At 40.8% G+C, this 24,897-nt stretch overlaps 1 protein-coding gene across 8 annotated transcripts in view; it reads left to right on the top strand.

The window, feature by feature from the left end:
* The window catches only part of THRB (thyroid hormone receptor beta), a 606,374-nt gene that overhangs the window by 445,347 nt on the left and 136,130 nt on the right, over positions 1-24,897 (top strand). For 3 of the 8 annotated variants that reach the window (XM_073630242.1, XM_073630249.1, XM_073630245.1), the window contains one exon: positions 23,923-23,960. The exons of the other annotated variants lie outside the window; for them this stretch is intronic. The gene's annotated coding sequence lies outside the window, so the exon portion shown is untranslated. The remainder of the gene's footprint in view (positions 1-23,922; positions 23,961-24,897) is intronic. 8 annotated transcript variants of the gene reach the window in all.

The following is a 24,897-nucleotide window of genomic DNA, read 5'->3' as shown; positions in this document are numbered from 1 at the left end:
GAGAAAAGGGAACCAATCCCATTCAAAATGGACTGTCCGGGGGGATTATCTTTGGATTTGTGGACTTTAGGGACAATGTAAAGAACTGAAAGTATAGGGGCTTGGAGAACAAGATATTTACCTTCTTTTTTATCTAAAATTTTCATTTTAATTCCCTTTTTTACCCACTTAGTGAGTTCAATTTTTAATTTTGGTGTGGGATCACCTTTTAATTTTGTATAGGTGGTCTTATCACCAAGTAGTCGAAGGACTTCTTTGTTGTAATTTTCTTTAGTCAATATTACTAGCCCCCCCCCCCCCCCCCCGTTATCGACCGGTCTTATTACCACTTTTTTTGTCCTAATTTCTTGATACCCTCCCAGATTATTGTATTGTTTTTATATCTTTTTGTTTTTAATTTTTTCACTTCATCCTGAACCATGTTTTTAAACACTTCTATGAAATGATGAGTGCATTTTTTTGGATCAAATACAAAGTTGTTTTTAAATCCACTATGTAAATAATTATCTATTTCAATAGTGGGTGGAGACCCAAGGGGTTGTCCACAAAAATGTTTTTTAATATTTAATTTTCTGGCAAATTTTTCTATGTCTATGTAGTTCTAAAACTTGTTCAGATATTTGTCTGGTACAAACTTGAGACCTAGTGCTAAGACCATCTCCTCTTTAGAAAACTCAACTCCTGCTACATTAAACAATCCTAAATGTAGTTGTCTCTCTTTCTTTTTCTAGTTCCTCCCCTCCTTCCTCTCCTTCTATATGAGATTGGTATTGGTTTTGATAGGGTGCTGGTCTCCCCCTAAAATTACCCCTAAAACTACCTCTCGGAGGTCTAGGTGGGTAATAGTTTCTGCCATAATTATAATGATCATATTGTTCTTGTGGTCTCAGTGGGGAAAATCCTTTGTGAGTGGGAACTGAATATTGTGGGGTGCGCGGATAATGATTAGGTGGATTGGGTTTGGGTTTATTAGATGGTTTTGGCTCTTTTTTGGTTTTAGATTTTTCATGCTAATTTTACTGGTGACTTCCATAGTCTCTTATTATATATCTATACCTACACAAAATAATGGATTGATATATATATATTATTAGGAATTTGATCTGGAGGGTCAAAAGAGGTTTTGTTGTTGTAAACAAAATTACAACAGGACAGTGTCAGTGGTTTTTCTTTTGTTGATTCTTGTGCTTGGCAAGTGTGGCTTCCATCCAAGATCATGCTTTCTATCTTCCTTTCTATCTTCCCCTTCATATCATCTTGAGGCATTCAGCTGTTTTTGGTTTATCTCCTTATTCAAAGCCATTTGTTACCCTTCCTGATAATCTTTGGCTTATACGACTCTTTGATTTAACCCCAGTCCCTCCATCCTTTCCTCAATTTTGAACGCCATTTTGTGCTGAAGCATTTTGAATAACCAGTAGATCCAGAAGAAGCCAGATGTGGGCAAAACGCGTTCATCCGACAATCACTTTGTACTCTATTGGTTGTATGACATACCTGGCACTTATATACAATTCTATGTTTTTAGATTGTACTTCCAGATTGGAAATCATGTATAATAAATATTCTAGTTTTTAATATATTAAAAAAAAATGTCCTGCATACTACTTTCGATAGGCACGCTAAATCCCTTACATACCTGTATCTCCCTAGTGGGAGACTTGGGACACTCTATTATTTCACTGTGAAAAAAAATTTCCTCTGCTGAGGTTTATCCCATGTCTGGATTGCTGCTCTTTACTGTAAAATTCATACTTTGGTCATAACGGAGTTTCAACAACAAAGGCAATGCTATCAATCCTGAAAGCAGTGGGCAGGACTAGGTAAGGTCATATGCTGATTGATAAGCTATAGGCTAGTGAATCAGCAGTCACAGTGCTGATAGCATCGTCCTTTGCAACATTTTGTTATACCACTGGAGTACAAACAGGCACAGCCTACAAATGGCAACTCTGCTCTGAATTCAGGAGCAGTGTAGCATTGTTGCCACACCATCACAGGAAGCTGTGTTAGGACTTCACTGGCAGGATGGATAGGTATTTGTGGAACCTATTAGGGGGACTAAAAGGACACAGTTAATGCATATTTTTCAATAAAGTAGAACTGAAGGCAAAACTTTTTTCATTTTGGATAGACAGTGACCAGGACAAAGGGAGGACAGCTCTCCAAAAGCCCATTTTACTTACCCGAAGCTTGTTGTCGCCCGCCCAATCTTTATCTCTTCTTTTGTGTATGCATGGGGATCTGTATCTGATCTCTATGTGATCTAGACACTTCCAGTTGGAGGCAACACTTCCAATAACTGGGTCCATTTTCACAGGAGAGCTCATGGGGGCAATGAGAGGTCTGGTACCCAAGAAGAAAACAAGAAGGGAACGATGCCTGGTCCCCAGGACACTAAATTAGTTTGGCACATAGAGGATGGCTTAGGAAGAGGTGTTTGGAATCAAGACTGAGAAATAATGTAAGATAACTGATGCTCAATTCACTATTTAAAGTTTATTTTGCCTGAAGTTGGTTTTAAAGTAGTTCTAAAGAGAAAAATCTGTCTTTGCTACAGGATTCCATCCAGCTCCCCTTATACTCACTTGAGCCCTCACATCTCGATCCAGCACTGTGCTTGAGAGCAGCAGCTCTCTGCGCTCTCTTGCTCCTCATAGGGCAGAATGATAGCAGCAGGAGCCATTGATTCCTGTTGCTGTCAATTACATTATATGATGGAGTGGGGAGGTGAGTTATTTAAAAAAAAAAAAAACTTTATAATTACAATCACTTTTTTTTTTTTTTTTTTTTATTGCAGCACATTTTTTTCTTAATGGGAAGCCATAGTTCTATGTAACAGACCCAAATCACTTTAGAATGCATTATTTAAAATCCATTTTAGCTGAGCAAATCAGCAATATGTTAGAGTTCCGTAAACTATAAATACCAATGACTGATCTGACTGCAATAAAATTGAATCCAGTTGTTTGGCACGGATTAACTCACATTAAGCATAATGTATTAGATTAAAATTATTTCTTACTGAAAAGATCTTTCTTTCTAACAGTCACATGGCTAAAAATGAAATGATGGTTATAGCAATATCACATCCACTATAGGGGCATGGACCTATAGTGCAATTGCAGAGTAAAGTTCTGCTTTAAGTTTGAGGTAATTTAACCCCAAGCGAATATTTCCGTTTTTAGTAAATGCTGGTGGTGGGTTACAAAGGGGTGGAATCTCAATCTTTCACTTAATATGTGCTATGCAGCTGGAGACGTTTAAGGGGTGTGGGTGCTGAGCTAGGCGTTAAAGCAGTATTAAATCCGAAAGCAAACAATTATTATATTGCAGCTTACCAATTCTTAGACATAATGGCTGCATGTGTTTGTTTTTTTTAGGTTTTCTTTCCTTTATTTTCATCTGGTGATCCTGCCAGTAAGTCTGGCATTTTTCAACAGACCAATCTCTCCTGCAAATGTAGCAGTTAGGGTGTTGAGATAAACCATTTAACACTGGGTGCTTACAATGATCAGCTTTTATTTATCCATGTAAAACTTTTATCTCACAAGAAAAAAAAAACACGATCCAGTGCTGCATATGTACCCCAACTGGCTCTGCAGTGAGAACTGAGAGATCAAACACTGCTGATCGCTCAGTTCTTCCCTCCGCTCTGAGCTGAGAGCCGTGACTGTCAATCACTGGCTCTCTGCTCTGCCCCTCCTGCTCTCACTGGAGTGTTGGGCTATGGAGGAGGCAGGAGGAGCTGGCTCAGGCTCTCGGTGGATCGCTAAAAGGCTACAGTCAGGTGCCGGCCCAGAATTCGAGGCCTGGAGCAGCCCTGTGACGTCAGCCATCTGTGGGCTTTAGCCCACTGACGGTTGAAGACAGGTCACAAGAGTGCAGAACGAACTGCACTCCTGTGATCTGTATGAGAAGTACAGTCAAAAAAAGCTTTGGCTGTACCTCTCCTTTACCAGTATGGAGTGAAGAAACCTGGGGTAGGTAATGCTAAACAATCATAGCTGTGATTGGGTGACGTGAGCAACACCTTCACTTTTGCTCCAGTTTCTTGCTTAGCTTTTCATAAATCAGGTAATTAACTAAATTGCATTAATTAGCTTATAGTCATATAATTATATAATGATGTTAGACACTACTACTACATACAAGCATGTGCCAATTTTTTGTTTTACAAGGTCTTAAGTCATGGCAATTTCAAGTGCATCCAAGACATGACATCATTTTATTTAGAAATACTGCACTGATAAATTAAGTAGTCCTTCAAATTTAGAGAATGAGTATTTCACACTTCATGAAATTACTCTTAATAGCTTTAGTTAATAAAAAAATACAAAATGCGCTGATGTACACAGAGCCAGCCAGTGTTTACCCTTCACTGGTTTAGTAAAATCAGATTCATAAAAAGCTAACTGCCAATTGGTAGCTATAGATTGCATTGTATTACTGCCCTTTTCCATGTAAAGGAAAAACATACCTAGGGAAATAGAGAGGCTGCCAGTCTGAAATATTTTCTGAAATGTTCATTCTTTGGCAGTCATTCTGATCTAATGGCTTTAAATACAAATGTGCAGATCTGGAGTTCTGACTTCACTCTGACACCATCAAAATCCACAGATGTGCTGCTACATACACTATATTACCAAAAGTTTTGGGGTGCCTGCCTTTACACGCAGATGAACTAGGGTTCAATATTGAGTTGGCCCACCCTTTGCAGCTATAACAGCTTCAACTCTTCTGGGAAGGCTGTCCACAAGGTTTAGGAGTGTGTCTATGGGAATGTTTGACCATTGTTCCAGAAGCGCATTTGTGATGTCAGGCACTGATGGTGGATGAGAAGGCCTGGCTCGCAGTCTGCACTCAAATTCATCCCAAAGGTGTTCTATCGGGTTTAGGTCAGGACTCTGTGCAAGCCAGTCAAGTTCATCCACCTTAAACTTGCTCATCCATGTCTTTATGGACCTTGTTATGGACCATGCGATTTGAACAGCTGCGCGTGTGTGTGTGTGTGTGTGTGTAGAGAGGGATTAAAGCGCCATCTAGTGAGCAGTTTAAAAAAATGTTAGAACTCACAGTACATATCTGGCCACATGCAAAATAATCTACATAGGTGTCTCGGTCCACCGATGGTAGCAAATTAGGGCAGCTGGGGGTGCTCACAGGTTTGGAAGAGAAGTTTCTGGGACCCTGTGTGTATAGTGATGTCAGCTTGAGGGTGGACTGCCTCTACATCTCCAACCCTGTGAGCACCTCCAGCGGCCCTGATTTGCTACCATTGGCAGACCAGGACACCTATGTAGATTATTTAGCATGTGGCCAGATATGTACTATAGTGGCGGCTGGTGCTCAGAATTTTTTTTGGGGGGCGCAAACAAACTGAAAAATTCTGAAAAAAAAACCCCATCAATTGCAGCCTCACTGTGCCCATCAAATGCAGCCACTGTGCCCATCAAACACAGCCACTGTGGCATCAAGCGCAGCCACTGTGCCATCAAACACTGCCACTGTGCCCATCAAATGCTTCCACTGTGCCATCAAATGCTTCCACTGTGCCATCAAATGCTCCCACTGTGCACATCAACCACTGCCACTGTGCCATCAAATGCTGCCACTGTGCCCATCGAATGCTCCCACTGTGCCATCAAATGCTGCCACTGTGCCCATAGAATACAGTCACTGTGCCATCAAATGATCCCACTGTGCCCATTGAATGCAGCCACTATGCCCGTTGAATGCTGCCACTGTGCCCGCCCGCCCATTGCCTGCCCGGCACTTACCCTGACTCGGTGGGGCAGCGGGTGATGGCAGCGGGCGGTGAGCGATGTCCTCCATGCTCCTCCATGTCCTTGATGTCTTTTCCCATCCTCTCCTATGATTGGACGCCTGATAGGAGTCCAATCACAGCGCTTGTCGATTCAGCCAACCAGGTGACGGGTAACCTTGTGGCACCTGATTGGCGGTGAGGCGGTTCAGTGTTAGGAAAGTGAATATTCATTCGCTTTTCTAACATAGCTGGGTGAACTGCGAGCGCCAAGCATGGCACTCACTGTTTACCTTTTTTTAATGCCTATTAGAGCCTATGGCTCTAATCAGGTGCTTCAAAAACACCCCCCGCCACTGTAATTCTGGTGCCCGGTGCCCTGAAAAGGGGCCGAGCGTCTGAATGGGGGTGGCTGCGGCGGCCATGGATAGATTCATGCAATGCATAAATCTATCTATTGGTGATAGAGGGGGTGGCTGGAGAGAGGGGGTGGCGCCCGTGTGAACTTATGTATGCACCGCCACTTATGTACTGTGAGTTCTAACAGTTTTTTAAACTGACCACTAGATGGCACTTTAATCCCTTTCTATACACACACATACAGGAGCAGTGGGGGAAATAGCACACACACACAGGAGCGGTGAGGGAAATCGCACACGATTTGGACAGGAATCGCACCCTGTTTAGTTTCCGGAGTGGCTGCATCGCTTTCACTAATTCTTCCTACTCGCCTCCACGTCATTACAGGAGACAGTGATGATGTGGAGGTCAATAGGAAGAAAAAAGGCGAACTACGGGAGGACCTAGGACATCGACATTCCAATAAGTGTGAGTGTTCCCAGCAGACTTTGGGAAGGACCATTTCTTAGTACTTTAGTGGAATTCAGAAATGTGGGCACCACGTAAGCTGTGTATGTCGTATGACTTTTCTTGGAATTGTTACTACAGCAAAGAAGGTCACTTTAAAAAATCAGTGAGTAGGGCATAATCAGCCAGTCAGAAATCCTCTGTGATTTCTCCAGCTCCTGCAGATTGTTGTATGCCTGTTCTGTACGGCTTGTTATTAAACACAGGCCATTTTGCCCAGTTTTCTGTTTGTGTTTCCTCCCAGCCAACTTTTTTTTTTTTACTGTTCGGACAAAGCACTTCAGCAAATTGCTCAGTAATTAATAATTGTGGGTAACAGAAGCAGTGTGTGAAATTCCAGATGGTGGTGAAAGTTGATCCATGTGAGGTAAAGGTTACGGACATCAAAGTGAAATTTTGTACATAGATCTTTGTCTCAGGAAATGATACACACAGATGACGCATTTAAATAAACAATCTCCCTGCAGTGTTTTCATGAGATAGTGTTAGAATACGTGATTCATTTTCTAAGGCGAGCGCTAAAAAAAAACTGCGGTAATGATCTGATTTATAGTTTTATTTCTGTGGTATTAGTTGTATTAAAGGAAAACTGCACCGAGAGAAATACTTGAACTGCAATGGCATACCTCCCTATGAAAATCCTAGTTGCCAAGCTGTCTCTGGCTTCAGTATTTTACTGAGTCATTGACCTAGGACACATACGTAGCAAGTGAAGGTACGCTATATTACCAAAAGTATTGGGATGCCTGCCTTTACACGCACATGAACTTTAATGGCATCCCAGTCTTAGTCTATAGGATTCATAATTGAATTGGGCCACCCCTTGCAGCTCTAACAGCTCCAACTCTTCTGGGAAGGCTGTCCACAAGGTTTAGGAGTGTGTCTATAGGAATGTTTGACCATTCTTAGAAAAGCACATTTGTGAGGTCAGGCACTGATGTTGGATAAGAAGGCGTGGCTCACAGTCTCCACTCTAATTCATCCCAAAGGTGTTCTATTGGGTTGAGGTCAGGACTCTGTGCAGGCCAGTCAAGTTCCTCCACCCCAAACTCGCTCATCCATGTCTTTATGGACCTTATTTGTGCACTGATGCACAGTCATGTTGGAACAGGAAGGGCCATCACCAAACCGTTCCCACAAAGTTGGGAGCATGAAATTGTCCAAAATGTATTGGTATGCTGGCGCCTTAAGAGTTCCCTTCACTGGAACTAAGGGGCCAAGCACAACCCCTGAAAAACAACCCCACACCATAATCCCCCCTCCACCAAATTATTTGGACAAGTGCACAAACTAAGATCCATAAAGACATGGATGAGTGAGTTTGGGGTGGAGGAACCTGACTGGCCTGCACAGAGTCTTCACCTCAACCCAACAGAACACCTTGGGGATGAATTAGAGTGGAGATTGCGACCCAGGCCTTCTCGTCCACATCAGTGCCTGACCTCACAAATGCGCTTCTGGAAGAATGGTCAAACATTCCCATAGACACACTCTTAAACCTTGTGGACAGCCTTCCCAAAAGAGTTGAAGCTGGCATAGCTGCAAAGGGTGGGCCAACTATATAATATTGAACCCTACGGACTAAGACAGGGATGCCATTAAAGTTCAGGTGCATGTGAAGGCAGATGTCCCAATACTTTTGGTAATATAGTTTGCATTGAAGTCAGAATACCTAATCTGCATTCAGGATATGACTCAGGAACTATGGAAAACATTGGATTATATTGACAGCCAAGTGTTTTAAAATTTTCAGAAGAATACCAGTAATGGTGTAATACACATTTCTTTATGCATCAGTTTCCTTTAATCATTCCTGAGCATAAGACAGTCACTGAAACTATTACTATCAAAACTACCAGTAATTTTTACATGGGTGTACATAGTGGTGGTTATGAGTTTTTATGGCTGAGTAGGAGAGGCCTAATCCAAACGTGAGTGGAGTTGGAGTATACAGCCTTAGCTGAGCAAGGACCTGGACTCCAAAAGTGAAGATCTGCTGTGTTATACAGGTAGAAATATTGACCGTGCCTAAGCAACACCCTAAAAATATCAACATTTTGTCTTGACTTCCTCCTGAAAAGTAATGCACTTCCTGGTATGTGAGTTCTCCTAGCACCCCTGTGCTTATAGCTTCATAGCTCTATATCTACAGTGTGAGATCTAAGGTACTGTTGCCTCTGATTGCCATATTTGGCAATACTGGGAACTAGTCTTTTGCCCATTGCTTGCCTTTTTTTTTTCGGCACAGCTTCAAGAGTTCACATGGTTCTAAGGCCATAAGGTTTTTTTTACTATAATGCATGTTATGCATTAATGTAAAAAAAAAATTTGCAGGTTTTTCTCCCCCTCCCTGCCCAAATACTTGAGTCCTGTATTGAGTGTTCTGCCCATCTGCAGTGGCTCTTTCCTTTCTCTACTCCCTAATAGGTTTGGCTCCTGTAACGCTCAGTCAAGTGAGGAGGGAGCGGGGGTGGGGGGGGGGGCAAGCAATGCAATGGACACACACAGCCCTGCTCAGGAGCGAGCCCGCACGTGTGCCGCCATTGGAAATGGCTGCCTATGGTGGCACACGGAGAAGGGGAGGAGCCTAGAGGAGGAGCCTAGAGCACTGACCGTGGTCCCCAGTAGAAGTTTCAGGGCTGCTCTGTGCAATACTATTGCACATAACAGGTAAGTATAACATGTTTTATTTTAGAAATACAATGCACCTTATGCAAGATGAGGCCAATAATTGAAAATGTAGCAATTACCCATCATGCCATGATAAACCCATAGATTGCTGAACCTATTTTACTGTTCATTTGGTCATAATTTATCTTGATGAATTGTAGGACATACTCCTATTTATTATTCATTAAACAAAATAAACTTCTACTCGTCCTGATTAATAGTCATCATAGCAGTGTTCTTTGCTTTAATGTTGGGGAAAGTCTTTACATTGGCAGTGTACAACACAATGCATCTACTGCAGTAAAACCAATATATTCTGAAATGAGAAAGTGCTTCCATTCTAAAAGAGCACTTCAATTATTCAGTGTCTGGAGGAAAATCTGAACTCCATGAAGCTGATGTACTGAACATAAAATATGCCAATATCTGTGCAAAGCTATTGTTCTGCATCAAGGGCCTAGGGGTTAGCGATGTCTAATTCTGAAATTCATTGAACAGAAAATATGGTAGCGCAAGTAACATGACATGTGGAATGAGGCACATCTGTAAAGAGGGGTTTTTCTTGGTTGGTAGTTTGTTGACTTGATGTGAATAACTGCAATGATAATCACCTGGAGAACCTTTGTTCTTTAAGAAGTTTATTTGAATTTTGTATTCTAGAGAGCATGAAGTCATTTGTGTACTTTGAAGTCATTTTTGTGACCAAACCAACTTTAGTTCAGAAGATTCCTGGGATGTTCAGCTACAGGCTTGCCTTGTGATACATGACATCCCCCAGAAATCCTGTCTTCTTTTCGAGGGTTTATTTGTATCAGTGTAAAGCCACCTGTGTACCTAGAATCCAAAAACATAGGTAGCATTGCATATGTCACAAATGCTTTTATTGAAAAGGGACAAATGCTCTTTTCAGAAACAGACTTGGCAAGACATCCATTGGTCAAAACACTGGTTTGGTGTAGGACTTGAAGATGGCATTTAAAATTTTGGAATTATACATTATAATTGCCCATAAGTTAAACATGAGTTAAACATACTTGTTATCTATTATGTAAAATTGTCCTCTTTATGCTCAAATGCTTTTTATATACTTTTCAGTTTTTTCCATCTTTATAGAGCAGGCGTCACTAAATGGCGGATTGCAGTAAGGAAGCAGACTGAGTCAAAGTCTTGTCTGGACCACTTAGCAGCCTGGGTGGACTCCTCTTCTGTGTGTACTCACCTGCCTGCCTCCACTGCTTCTGTTAAACTGACAGCAGGGCAGAAGGTGTGAGGCACAGCAGGTCTGCACTAACGGCTCAAGCTGCCCAACTTTTCAAATTAACAAGTGGGTGATGGGTTGCTGGGGCACGAGGCAGTCCTAGCAACCAATCACTCGCTTCTTAACAAGAAGAGTTGGGAAGCTCCCTTCCTCAGTAAAGACCTGCCGTGTCTCCTACCTTCTGCCATTCTGTGAATTGAATGGAAGCAGCAGGGGGCAAGCAGGCGAGTACACACAAGAGGAGTCCACCCCGCTATGCCCCCCAGCCTCTGTCCTCTTGTGTTAGGATAGGTCTATGAAGGGGGGAGAGTTGTAACTGCAATGGGGACTGTGGCCTAATGGAGGGGCTATGATGTGAGGGGGGTCTGTGATTGCAAGGGGGCTGTGAGTACAGGAGGGTGTTGTGATGTAGGGGGGTGACTTAAGGGGTGCTGTGATGTGAGGGGGGTACGTGATTGCAAAAGGGGTTTGATGTACGTAGGGCTGTAATGTGGGCAGGGGAACTATGATGTAAAAGGGACTGTGTTGAGAAGGTGACTGTGATGTGAAAGGGGGGGAATGGGGTCTGTGATGTAAAGGAGGGGACAAAGGACACTGATGTAAAGGGGGCTGTGATGTGAAGGATCTGAGTCTTAGAACAAAATTTAGATTCGGACCTCTGCAGGAAGAAAGTTTTTACTGACTAGACCTCTGTTAATTCAGTACCCCTGTTATAGAGCCTCCAAATGATTTTTAATGCATTGCCAATTTTTCTCATTCAAAACCCTCATATCTTTAGGTAGGACTAACACATATTGTAAGTATTATATCACCTATTTCTGAAGAGCTCATAGGCATGTTTCATGATAAAAAATAAAATATGTGACCATAGTTGTCACTTGCAAAACATATTCTAATAATATCAAATCCTAGCATTGTTTGACTTCATTACCATTTTTACAGAATGAATGTGCTTTAAATAAGGAATGTCCTTAATGTACTTTTTCACCTGGAGTGTTTGCTCTGCTTTTAAGCTTCAATTACTGACATTTCCTCATTTACATATCATACAGCTTTCAGCATGCTGCAGAATATCAATTAAATGTCTTGATACACACTGCAAAGAGGACAAAAACTGTCATGGAGATATTTGCTACTTTTTTTTCATTTTATTGGTGATTAGAGTTTCAAAAGAATTTTTTTTTCTTATGTAAATTATCTGCAGCCCAAGATTATCAGAGCGCAAGAATCCCTAGTATTTAAAAGAGAAATTCATGTGCTGCGAATATGCGTTATGCCCCTATACAAACACTGCAGAAATCATCTGTCCTAGCTCCCACGGTGAGGATAGATTGTGTCCCCTGTGTCAGGCAATGTTATTCATGGTTAGGGCAGCAAAAGGCAACCTCCCTGTTCTCACCTTTGGGACAGGCAGCAGGCAAAACGGTGTCAGAAAAAAAGAGCAGCCTCATGCTTGCCTTCTGTTACAAGCAGGAGGTCCGCATTATTGGAAGCACACTTTATAGTATGTATACACACCAACAGTTCTGAATGTGCATCTGGCCAAAATGATTGCATGGCTCTGCACTGTCCTGAAAGGAGGAATAATTCTCTTATTTTTGGGATATGTGATGGAATGAGACTTTTAAAGGCTAAGTTCACCTTTGGAGCATGTTACACAGTACACTCATATTTAAGGTGTAATGTGTAACATGCTCCAGCAGCCACCCTGATTCTCCCCCTGTGACGGCGGGCAGGTGATCGTCTCCCTGCACAAATTAATAACAGCACAGCCGTGTGGGGCTCTGCCCACACAGCCATGTCATTCATTCGTAGAGTTCTGTGAATGAATGAATTACAACTACTGTCTTGAATTTCAGCAGACAGCTTATAGTTCTTAATGAACTGTGAGTGAACCAGTGAGTGCTCTCATAGTTTATTGATCTTCCTGGACTTCAGTAACTGGTTGTCCATACTCAAAATATGTGCAGACAGCTATACTGAGTGTCTATAGGTGCCTGGCATTGCACCTGTCATCTACTGATCATTGGTGCAATGCTTTCCAGGCTACTGCGGCAAAAAAATAATAAATGCTCATTTTTTTCTGCAGAAATATGTGCATTTATTAATTGTTTCCCAAAAGGTGAACTTATCCTTTAAATATCCTAGTATTAAGGAGGTTTTATTTTATTTTTTGCTGTGCTCCTACAATTGTAAGTATTTAAAATGTATCCTTATGCAGCCAGCTGGTGGGAGATAAGTTACAACTACCGACATTCCATGTTGAATAACTGCCTTCATATGGTGGACCCAGTCAGGAAAATTATCTATTTTATAATCTTTCCTTTTGGGTTAGGGAGAAGATCATGGTGGGCGAATTTCTTCCGTGAGGCCTGATCGGGTACAAGAAAGGATAGGGGTATAGAATAGGTACTAAGAACCTGGAATGACCACATAAGATTAACCTAAAAAAGTACACAATATAATCAATGTAAGGGCCACCAGTGACCAGGTAAAATCCATGAGTGAACTGCTGATGCTCTCAGGAAATACTGCAATTCTCCTAAATTGAGAAAGCCACTTAGTTTATCTTAATCTCAGTTTTAAAACCAAATATAACAGGCATCTGGCATTTTTTTTAAATTGTCCACTAATGTACAGTATATGTGAGCGGTAGGCATTAATTAATTCAAAAAAATTTTGATGCTTGTATCAGTGAACACAATGGCTTATAATTCTAGAGCCTGTGACTCAGGAACTACGGTCTTCAGGTCAGAATACTATGGAGCTGTAGGAATGGAAATCATGAGCATTCAGAAGGAATGTTGAATCTCCAGGGTCAACTTAAATATTAAAATAGTCATTCAATACATCTGAAATTAAAAGTAAGAAAGTAAAACTGATATGTAGAGGTGGATAATTGCCATAAAATATATAATACTTAGGAGTCCATTGATAAATAATGTGTTGGACGAATGACTCAAGCATTCACCCAGCCATCATGATTTTAAACCATATTTTGTGTAATATGTTGCTTTCCTATAATCGTCAGTTCCATCTTGTGGCCATACTCTTATATATACCTGATGATTGAGTTATTTCAGGGAAAAAACATATAAAGCAAAATATTGTCAGGATTTCTGATGGTTGGCTGAATACTATTGACATTAGCCCAACATTGTATTTTACAAAAAGACCCCTTAGTGGCCAGGAGACCAGTTTCTCTTCCATCACCCAAGCAGAACCCATTACTTGTGTCCCACTTAAATTCAGAACCGTTTTGAGGAGTTAAACAAGAGTGTGCATTGTAATATTATCCAAAAAGTCCTCACTTCAATAAGGTTTGAAACCTACAGGGTGGGATACATTGTGGAAATTTTTGCAATGTTCTTCTGCCAGATGTAGGAACAAAAGCTTCTGTTCTTATGTATTTTTCCTGTGTTTGTTTACTTGAGTAAATATCTGCACCATCCCAGGGCCACTACTCTTGGCATTAGTTTCAAGAACCTGTCTCCAACCCTCTCTTCTCCTTCTTTATTGGCACAGTATTCACATTGCACAGCTTCAGCAAACACTTTCACAGTTTAATAAGTTTATATGACAGATCTGTTATCTGTTAGTAGACTTTGAATCTTCTTCATTATTTATAGGCCTGAAATAGTGCTAAAATTCTGCCCCTCTGACCTTTTTTTCTGAAGCCACATCCTTGGCACTAAGACTCATCTTCTCATGATCACAGCACATTCCTATATACCAGGAGGTGTAACCTCTCCATCATGCTCTCCATGTGTGGGTAAAACTGGGTGTACACTACTACTATTGGCTACTGGCTATTGAACTTCCTTTTACTAGTCCCTTCATACGTGTTGTACGTCACCGCATTCTTGACAGTCGGACTTTGGTTTGACCGTGTGTAGGCAAGACCGCTTGAATGAAATTCCGTCTGAGTTCCATCGGAGTTTATTGTATAATACCAGGTTACCAGTTGCTATATTTCCAAAGAAGAACAATTAACATTTTTTGGCAGTCTTAGAAATTTATAGCTGGCTGAAGGTGGAAATAGAAAGGAAATGTTAAGTGTCCATGCACACTAGGTGGCTGAAAAATGCCAGAACCTCTGTCAGCAAAAGTCGTGGCTCATATTGCACAAGAGTTTTTGCACATTTATAGGCATTTGCTTTTGTAAATTTTTTTTTCCAAAATATTCCCCTCTGCTAATTTTTCACTATAATCAATGCACACTTAAAACACTGAATGCTCCCAAATGCTACATTTATGTATGTCTAACATTTTTTTTGTCTGAAAGCTCTTCTCAAAAACGCACTTGTGATGGTTTCTTTTTCAGCCTGAAAAGGCTCCTCTGCAATAATGCCTGTAAACACCCAAATGTGCATGGACACATAGAGTTGCTTATACAGGCTGAAGAAAAAAAACACCAAAATAAACTTCTGAATGGTCTGTGTATCTGTTAGCTAAGTTATATGTTTAGTTTACCAAAATGTTACCCCTTCATAGAAGATCTCAATTTTTGAGTGGTGTATACATTTAAACGAAATCTATGGTCACAGCTTACACATTTATTTTATAACACAAACAGTAGTTATTTTTGGCAATTTGATATAAGATTACTTAAAAAATCTCCTTTCATGTTGTGAGTTCTGTCTGTCTGCTGGCCATCTCTTTCCACAACTTCCTAGATTCCCTGCATGCCTCTTCTCTGCTGTTTACTTTCACTTTCTAAGGACTACATATCCCATGGTACCTTGCTGCCTCCAAACTGTAATTCCTGTACTGACTCTGCCTCCTGAAACACCTCCTCTCAGCACCTCTAAGAAGGCAGGCTCTGTGAAATGTGACACAGCAGTGCCCACACACAGGGCATAGTGAATACGTGTCACGCAATTCAAGGAAGTAAATGTGTGGGGATCTTTACAGGATATGTTTACAAGCTTCAAGCTTGTTCAGAATAATATGATTAGACTAGAAATAATGGAAATGCAATGTGGAAATGAATATATGATTTTGGTCTTAAGCCTTCCCCAATTGTTCACAGATTGGTAAAACTATTGGATACCCTATCTGAAGTCTTAAAGTCTGTTCTTTGAAAAAAGTGTAATCTATGTTATTTCTTTCTTTTTGTACTTCTAAACTGAGACAGAGCCTATTTCCTTCTGCATGAGCCTAACAGCCAGTGAAGCACAGTTCATTTCCCTGCAGACTGCCAAAGCAAACTGAAAACAAAGTGCACTGAATCACTGACAACATTACTGTATTACAATGATATTTATAAGCCAGGTCAAACGACAACTGCCAGAGCTGAGGACCTTTGTTCCATAGTTTCATACACTGGTTATTTTTTTTTTTTTCCTCACAAAGTTTAATACATTTTTTATATACTAATTGCTTTTACAGGAAATAGGAGAAGATGAAAATAAAAGATACTAAGCAGCAAAGATATGAATCAATAAATTTAAAATATATCAGCTGCAGTGAAAAAACGTGCTAGTCAGTAAATATGAATAAAGAAAACCAGTTCAACGCGCTAGGTGATATTCATTTAGGCAATAATATATATTGTATAAATTGCAATGTGACAGTCCTAACAAAGTGATGTTGACAGGTGCTCAGGCTCATTGCTGTCATATTGTAATTTATACAATATATATTATTGCCTAAAGTTGTATCACCTAGGGCGGTGAACTGGTTTTCTTTAATAGGAGAAGATGCCCACATTCCTAGTGACATAGACTAGTGTGTTGGACACTCAGTTGGGATTTTAAAGGGCATAGACTCCAAGGATTATGCCACGTACACACGATTGGAATTTCCGACAACAAATGTTGGATGTGAGCTTGTTGTCGGAAATTCCAACCGTGTGTAGGCTCCATCGGACATTTGCTGTCGAAATTTCCGACAACAGATGTTTGAGATCTGGATCTCAGATTTTCCGACAACAAAATCCGTTGTCGTAAATTCCGAGTGTGTGTAGACAATTCCAACGCACAAAATTCCACGCATACTCGGAATCAAGCAGAAGAGCCGCACTGGCTATTGGACTTCATTTTTCTCGGCTCGTCGTACGTGTTGTACGTCACCGCGTTCTTGACGTTCCGAATTTCCGACAACATTTGTGTGACCGTGTGTATCCAAAACAAGTTTGAGCCAACATCCGTCGGAAAAAAATCTACGGTTTTTGTTGTCGGAAAAACCGATCGTCTGTACGCGGCATAAGAGATACAAAACAACTTTATTTATATAGATTAAAATGTATCAAATACATATAAAAATACCGAGCGGTTTACAGTTCACTGAATAGTGTTGGTAAATATGTGGGTCATACAGACAGGATTGTACCTAATGCGTTTCGAGGATTTACAATTTTTTCTCTTCTTCAGGGGTAAGTAGTTAAAGTACACAATTTATTTACAATGGAAAAAGGGAAGGAAAAATAAGGAAAAATACATTTAGATATTTTGGAACATCTTACATACAGCTTGACAACACTATGTATGTATTTACTGACCCTATGGATATAAATCTCTATTCTGTGCTACCGCATCACTTTAAAAACATAGACAAAGCTTTTGCCGCTGTTTGCTAACAAGAGTGTTAGGGCTCGCAACAGTTCACCCACAAGGGGTGCGGGAATGGACCAGAAAAATGCCCTAATGGTGCTGTAGGTGTGAAACTATGAAATCATTCTAGTGTGCTTTCATTAAGAGCCCTTGCACACTGGGGCGGGGGCGGCGTCGGCGGTAAAACGCCGCTATTATTAGCGGCGTCTTACCGTCGGTATTCAGCCGCTAGTGTGTCGGTTTTACCCCCCCCGCTAGCGGCCGAGAAAGGGTTAAGTACCACCGCAAAGGCGCTTTGCCGGCGGTATAGCCGCGCCATCCCATTGATTTCAAAGGGCAGGAGCGGTAAAGGAGCGGTTTACACTCCGCTCCTTCACCGCTCCGAAGATGCTGCTGGCAGGACTTTTTTTACCGTCCTGCCAGCGCACCGCTCCCTGAGGGCTTTCACACTGGATACACAGCAGCGGCATTTTCAAGTCGGTTTGCAGGCGCTATTATTAGCGCAATAGCGCCTGCAAACCGCCCCAGTGTGCAAGGGCTCTAACAAATAATCTCCTTCTGATGAAATGTTACAATTTACTTCCATTCCTGAGCTCGGAGGAGAACATTTTTACATTGATACATTGTATACTTTTCACTTCCTGACCAGTGCAGAGTACCTCAAATTGTTATTTTGTACAGTTCTAAAATAGCACCAGCAAACACCAGGTGACAAATACCAAACGTTTTATATATATATATATATATATATATATATATATATATATATATATATATATATAAAACCAGAAGAGATGGAGCAGATTGGACCACTTAGTCTTTTTTCTGCCATCACTCTTCTCTGATTCTATGCTTTTGACCAGGCTTACAAATGTCATTGTGATGTTATAAGGTTGTCAGTGCTTCATTCAGTGCACTTTTTTCAGTGCTAGCAGGGAGGATGGAGAAATGTTCAGGGTATATAATTCTTGAAATCCTTTCCCATGACCTGCCGCTGAGAAGGTTTGGGGGGCGGGGGGGGGGGGGGGTAAACACATACATGGGCCATTTTTTTTCTTAAATAATGTGAAGGGGATTTGTATCCACCGAAAATCTCTGTTGTCTGGTGGTCACTTACTTGGCGGTGACCACCAGACAACAGTCGCATTCCAACCCTTCTAAAACATTGTTAATGAAGGACTAAAGTTTTCATGGGTATGAAAGATAGCCATGATTAAGCCTGGATTCAGGGCAGAGCTTCATATTAAAGGAAAGTACAGTCAAAGCTTGTGTGGTTGTACTTCTCCTGTGGACCACAAGCAGTTCGTTCTGTACTCCTGTTTTCAGTGGCTGACATCACAGAGTCAGTCCAGGCTGGGGCAAGACAATAAAGTCGGGATCCGCCCACAATCCTGGACTGGCACCTAGTTCAGCCTTTCAGCAAGCCCCTGGGAGCCTGAGCCACCCACTCCCAGCCCGTCTACAGCCCATCGCTCCAGTGAGCGCGGGGGGGGGGGGGGTCAGAGCAGAGAGCCGGTGACTAACAATTACCAGCTCTCTGCTCAGGGAGCTCTGAGAATTGAGTGATCAGGGGTCTTTGATCACTCAGTTCCCAGTATTAGAGCCTGCAGGGACAGATCCAGCATTTGACCAATGCTGCATTCACCTAGGTAAGTATGATTTAAAAAGAAAAATTCCATACTTCTCTCTTAAATATATGTGCCCTGATTGTCTGAAAGGTGTGCCAATCAAACACTAATCAGTTGTTTCTCAAACAAAATCTCAAGGGCAATTACAAACTGACCACAAGTGAACATACAGTACACTGGAAGCAAACATATTTTTCAGTTTTATATTTTCCAGCATTCAATAGGTAATTTTTATACTGAAAAGATACAAAATCAAGCAATGTTATGGACTGAATGCTGGCAGAGGATATTATTGAGTGCATTTTGTACATTTTAAAGTGAACTTGTACCATATCTTGAACACTTAAAAGTCTGCCTAAGAGCACACACAACAAGGTGCATGCTATTACTTAAAAATGGAAAAATGGACCTTCAGTCAAAAAGCCTTTTTCTTTTTTTTCTTTTTTTTTACCTCTTTTTTTTTTTTTTTTTGCACTTCATCCCCCCTCTACCTAAACTAAATGAGTGAAGAGCACAGAAGAGTGCATCTCTGACTTATACAAGTGTTAATAGTAAGCATCTTGTGCTTTCTGTTCTCAGACTGAGCTTTTCATTTTCATATGTTCAAAAATATAGCGCAGGTTCATTTTGACATTGGTGGTTCAGTGTAGTATACGTTGATTTAAAGTTGGTGCTTCCTTCTCCTGGTGGAGGCTCACATTTTCACGTTAGAATAGAAGGGGGTTTGAAGCCTCACAGTCACTCCCAAGCACAATGGTAATATTCCCCTGAATCACCATTCCCAAATGAATTTATATTATAGAATTGTGCTCATGTTTTCTGCCCTTTCTTTTATCCCTTAATCTGCTACTTAAAGTGTTACTAAACCCACAACAGTAAAATCAGTCTATATATGCAGTAAAGCATGCTTGTTATCCTCACTGTGGAACCTAAGAGGTTAATCCTGCACATTGTGTAAAAAGGCTGTTTGATCCTGTCTTCTCTGATCCTCCCCTCCTTACACTGTCCCTAATAATTTCCTGATAACACAGAGTCTATGGAGTCAGGCTGCACATGCTCAATTTGGTGTATATTGCTAGAGAGTTTTTTTTTTTTTCTTGGGAGGGTGCATGTGATCAGCACAGGACCAATCAGCGCTGTCCAGACAGAGGGTCAGGGGTCTTGCAGTCTCATAGCACAGTCAGAAAACCCCTACACACTTTAACCAGTGCTTGGCTGGACACTGATAGAATCACAAAACTTCTCTAACTGCTGATGAGAAAAGGTATTTAGCAGTTTATATTTACTAAAATAATTGCATTTGCATGTACTGTGTGATGTGAGAGACCAGATATTGTGATTGCAGGGTCCTGGGTTCAGTAACACTTTAAGCAAACAACTGTCCTGATTTTTCAAGCTCTTTTATCTTTTTTTATCCCATTGTATAAATGTGTCTATCACATTTTTGTGAAGTTCCTTTTTTATCCATAGTAATATGAATTAAAAACTAGTGATTAATTGTGATTGTAGGGAATGTGTGATATTTCTGTCATTTTAATAGCAGCAGGATTTTTTCGTGCTTTCCTGTGGTTTATACGTTTGTGAACCTTCAGACAAAATTACACTCAATAAATGATATCTTGTGCATGCATTATTATATATGTCCACAAGATGGCACAGTTCCATATATCTGCATTCTCTCTTGTGTGAAATGTATATTTTAGTCTCCCAGCGCAAACTAGGCTTCATGTGAATTACTGAAGTAGAAACAAATATATAATAATAAATAAAACAGAAAGCACAATTATGTTTGTATAATTTTCTATTATTTTAAATGCAGCTGTCACAGTTTTGGATGCATGCTAGAACATTTTAATATTACAATAACAATAACAAAGAGAATCTGTCTCTTATTAAAGTAAGTTTTAATAGCGCTTGTAGGTGTTAATTTTACAAAACTAAAATATACTGTAAATCCGGGCCCCGCCAACAACATTGACAGCTTTCATTCCAAGGATCTTCTGCATAGATTTATTTAAATTAACACCAAAACATATTTATTTATTTTATTGCAGCTACTAGTATAGAGTCAACAATTTACAAAGCTCTCTACATATACTGTATATTGTATTCACACCAGTCCCTCCCCTCAAGGAGCTTACAATCTAAGTTCTCTAACTCACATTCATACATACACATACTAGGCCCAATTTAGACAAGAGCCAGTTAACAGACCAGCATGTCTTTGGCATGTGGAAGGAAACCACACGCCAAAGGCACAAAGAGGACATGCGAACTCCATGCAGGTAGTTCTGTGGTCAGGATTCCGTGGTCAGGATTCAAACCAACAACCCTAGAGCTGCCAGGCATTAGTGCTAACAATTTAGCCACTGTGCTTCCCAAAATGTAATTAATGTAATATCTCTCTCTACTTCAATTGTCATATATCCAACATCTTTATTTGCATATTTCATCTAAAATCTTGCCTGTTAGGTGGTGGCCTATCTGTTATGATTTTTTTAGTCCATCCTCTTGATTTTACTGGACTAGAATTTGATCTTTTTGAGTATGATCCTTGTCAAATGTATAAAACCTAAAGGAAAATATGCTTTGTTTGCAGCAACCAATCAGATTGCAGTTTACATTTTCTAAAAGAAAGAGAAAAAGAAAGACGAGAAAGACATATTACTGATTACAACATTCCACTTCCCCCTTACATCCAGTGTCTGCTTAGCTGTCTTTAAGAATATTGGAGCCATGAAACAAACTGTACCCTGTTATGCGATGCTTAAAGCTGAAGTTTAGGTATGACAATTTGTACATAGTTGCATTAGTCCAGCTTAGACCAATTTAAGTATGACAGACCCAATCAGGACAGGGGCTTGTGGAGGGGACTAGGGGCTAGCCTTCTACCCACTGATAATGGCCTATGGAGGAGATCGGGGATTTTGTCTGTTTCTCCCGGTCAGAGCATGGTAGAGAGCTTGGTTAGGCCTCTGATCCCATGGAGAGAGCAGATCATTCTCTAATGATGGACAACAAGGTGATGAGTGCTGAGAACGAGGCTTGAATCGATTCTCTGCTTAAAACGGAGTTCCACCCTTTTGAAAGGTGGCCTTAAACTAAAGACCACCCCTCCACCCCTCATTTTTGGATATTTGGAATTTTGTTTTCTTTTGTACCTTTTTTGAAGTACTAAGTGTACTTTCATCCTAGGTCGGCTGCGGCCCAAGAGGCCATGTCTTCTGCAGCAAGCCCTCCTCCTTCTCCTCTGCTGTCTTCTGGGACCTGTGTGTCCCCCAGAAGACAAGCTGGCTATTCACAAAGCGGCGCGCGACTCGCGCATCCGCAGTAGGAAACCGGCTGTGAAGCCGCAAGGCTCCACTGCCGCTTTCCCTTAGTTACAATGGTGGAGCCTGCACCAGATCCGATGGATGGATTGGCTTTGGGAAGGCCGACATCGAGGGCTCCCTGGACAGGTGAGTGTCCTTATTAAAAGTCAGCAGCTACAGTGTTTGGGGCTGGAACAAATGTTTGTGGCTGGAACTCCGCTTTAAGGTAAATGAAGCTTCCCTTCTGGAGTGGTTGGAAGGGTGTCGCGTTAATCAGAATAATAGTCAGGGGGGATATGGTGGCCCTCCTGCAAACTGGGTTGGAGAAGCTCCTCCATGTGGGAGGATACAATATTTATCAACAATCTCCCTAAAGAAATCTTTAAGGATACATTAATTCCACTTTTTCTTAATATGACTTTTCTAATGGACAGATTACACAAGTACCTGAAAAACAATGTAATGTTACTTTGTGTATTCAGGGATGGGCTTTTTGCCAGACTGTCTGCGGTGGACTCCCAGATTAATCAAAGCAATGTCTGGTAGCCTGGTTGTTGATTAGCTTACCATTAATTAGATCACTGTTAGCGGTTGGCTGTTCATTAGATGTACTGGTGATATTACTGTTAACAGTTTGCATTGTTTAAGATAATGTGATCAAGCTCTTACCTGATTTTGTGTGGTATATATTCTGTGTAAATTTACAATAAAGAGAGTTTCAGTTTGCACCTAAGCTAGTGTCATTTAGTTCTTGGGTGCAATTCTCAGCTATAATACCTGGTTCCTGGTTTCAGAGTGGAGGAAGTTGTATCTTGAATGAGGCACCCAGGCTGGGTGTCAGGTGGTCCATCACAGTCGCCACTACTACAGGGATCTTCACTAGTTTCTAGACCCTATGCTAAGTGGCTGCCCTGCTGCATTGTGAACACAGAAGGTTGCTTACTCAGCATGGGTGCCATTCAGAGGAAGACTTTGCATTTTCTAAATATTTGCAAAACATTCCCTCATTGGACAAGATGGAGAGGTGGCACGCTGATGTCACAATCTCCACCTTGCCCAATCAGAGAGAACTTTGCATTCATTGAGAAAATGCAAAGTGTTTCTGAATTGCGCCCTTGCTGAGCAGGGGGACCTCCTCGATTAGTAGGCTACAGGGCAGCTGCTTCACACGGGACATATACAGACATGTACTAAATCACCTGCCCACACCGTGACCTGATCCACCTTTGTGACAGAGTTCTGTGAATCAATGAACTACAAGTATCGTTGGCCACCACGGCCGATGGTTTGTAGTGCTTAATGATGGATGAGAGCGCTGGCGAGCACTCTCATAGTTCATTGATCTTTCTGCTCTTCGGTAACTGTCTGCCTGTACTGACAGTCTGCAGGAGCCTGACATTGCACCCACAATCTGCTGATCATGGGTGCAATGCTTTACAGGCTTTTAAAAATAAAAAATAATAAATGCACATTTTTCACCTGTAAAAAAATATGCATTTATTATTATTATTTTTATTATTTTTTTAAAGTTAACTTGTCCTTTAAAGGTATTTTTAAGTGTGTTTTTCATGCTTTGTGCGATTTCAGGCATAAACATTTTTGTTTAAGCCAATAGAAAGCAGGTTACTAGGAGGAGACTGGCTTTTAGATATAAAAAAGCATGAAGGATGCTAGGTATGTGCATTTTTCAGGTGCTTCGATTGAGATCTAAAAGCCAGAAATGGAAGATCCTGCCCAAAAGAATCTCCTGCACCTCTTTAACATGAAAAGTGACTACGCTATTGCACTTTTCTCGAAATATGCAACAAATCACTCAGTTATGAATGAGTGTTTTAATGTTCTCATCACCATGCTCAACTGTTTTTTTCAGGTGACGTGATCAAGGACTTAATCATGCAACAAAGCCTGGTGGGTTTGGCACAAAAAATATTGCGCTGTTGTTACATTCTTTTTTTTATTGTGAATATTTTGTGTTCCCCATTTTAAAGCCTTAAATAAAATTTGCTGTAGGAACATCATGACATGAATATATAGAGACTTTGGGGTTGTTTTACTAAAACCGGAGAGTGCAAAATCTGGTGAAGCTGTGCATGGTAGCCAATCAGCTTCTAACTTCAGCTTATTCAATTAAGCTTTGACAAAAAAAATGAAAGCTATTTGGTTTCTATGCAGAGCTGCACCAGATTTTACGCTCTCCAGTTTTAGTAAATCAACCCCTGTATATTGGTCCTCTGAATTGCTTAGTGTTGTGTTTGCTGCTGGTAATTGATCACTACCTGACTTTTATGACGTGAATTAAAATAATACCTGGTGATTGTGGTTGTTTTTTTTTTTTTTCTGGATTTTTGAGTAATGAACTATACAAAAACACACCAAACTTGGTTGTTGTAAATTGTTAAACAGTGGCTTGTCTGGAAGTTGGTTTTTGTGTGCAAACTATTTGTAAACTCAGCTCTGTCTGCTCATAAAATTCATAGTCAGAACATTGGATTGGGAAGTCCAGTGCAATGTTCGTAGATGGGACAGGGGTAGCACGGTCAGTGGGATGCAGGATTTGGCTGTTTGTATGGATGAACTGGAGACACCAATCCCTTGGCCCAGTGAGTAGATTTTTAGTCAAAATATGCCTCATCAAATTCGGTTTCTGGTAAAACGTAAAATGTCCCTGCTGAGAAGTTTTAAACTATTCATAATTATATTTTTGCCCATCAACCAAATGTTTAGTAACTAAAAGGTTTCCCGTTAGCTAGTTTACACATATAAAATGTCAGTTCTTGGGTGAGAATCTGAGAGCTCCAGCTAAAGTACTCAAAAAACACTTATAAAAAAATCATGCTACAAGTAC

This window comes from Aquarana catesbeiana, linkage group LG05, assembly GCF_042186555.1.
Source record: "Aquarana catesbeiana isolate 2022-GZ linkage group LG05, ASM4218655v1, whole genome shotgun sequence".
NCBI lineage: Eukaryota > Metazoa > Chordata > Amphibia > Anura > Ranidae > Aquarana > Aquarana catesbeiana.
Note: the sequence above shows the minus strand (reverse complement) of the source record. Positions and strands in the feature narration are given on the sequence as shown.